Below are 1,259 nucleotides of genomic sequence, written 5' to 3' on the forward strand. Positions count from 1 at the left end.
TAATACCCCACTCACAACCCTAGACAGATCATCAGGACAAAAAATCAGCAACGAGATCCGAAACCTCAATGTGACTCTTGATCAAATGGACTTAATTGATACCTACAGAACACTCCATCCAAAGACCACAGAATACACTTCTACTCATCACCGCATGGAACATACTCTAAGATCGACCACATACTTGGCCATAAATCAAGCATAAGCAAATTTAAAAGGACTAAAATTTTACCAGGCAACTTCTCGGACCACAGTGGAATAAAAATAAACATTAACACCAACAAGATCCCCCCAAAACCCACAAAGACATGGACACTAAACAGCATGATGCTAAACAACTCCTGGGTCAATGATGAAATCAAAACAGAGATTAAAAGATACCTGGAAACAAATGAAAATGAAGAAACATCTTACCAAAATCTCTGGGATGCCATGAAAGCTATAGTAAGAGGGGAATTTATATCTCTACAAACGCACATGAAGAAAATGGAAGGATCACAAATTAACAGCCTAACAAGCCACCTAAGGAGTCTGGAAAAACAAGACCACAAAAACCCTAATTTCAGTAGAAGAATCCAGATCACCAAAATAAAAGTTCAAATCCAGGACATAGAAGACAAAAAGATAATACAAAAAATCAACGAAACAAAAAGCTGGTTCTTCAAAAGGATAAACAAGATCGATGGTCCCCTAACTAGACTGACCAAGAAAAAGAGAGAAAAAGTCCAAATAAACACAATCAGAAACACAAAAGATGAAGTCACATCTGATCCTGAAGAAATACAAAAGATCATTAGAGACTACTATGTACACTTGTATGGAAACAAACTTGAAAACCTTAAGGAAATGGAGGACTTTCTGTCATCAAACAACCTGCCTAGCTTGAAACAAGAAGAAATTGAGACCCTAAATAGACCAATAACAATCAAGGAAATTGACTATGTAATAAGAAAACTACCTACAAAAAAAAGCCCTGGACCAGATGACTTTCCAGCAGAATTCTACAAGACATTTAAGGAGGAGTTTATACCAATCCTACTGAAGGTATTCAAGGCAATTGAGAAAGATGGAACTCTCCCCAAATCATTTTATGAAGCTAACATCACATTGATACCCAAGCCATGTAGAGACCCAACAAAGAAAGAAAACTACAGCCCAATATCTTTGATGAACATAGATGCTAAAATTCTCAACAAGATCCTAGTGAACTGGATTCAACAGCACATCTCAAAATCATCCATCATGACCAAGTGGCTTCA

This window comes from Carlito syrichta, unplaced genomic scaffold, assembly GCF_000164805.1.
Source record: "Carlito syrichta isolate Samal-C Ts95f unplaced genomic scaffold, Tarsius_syrichta-2.0.1 Scaffold309895, whole genome shotgun sequence".
Lineage (NCBI taxonomy): Eukaryota > Metazoa > Chordata > Mammalia > Primates > Tarsiidae > Carlito > Carlito syrichta.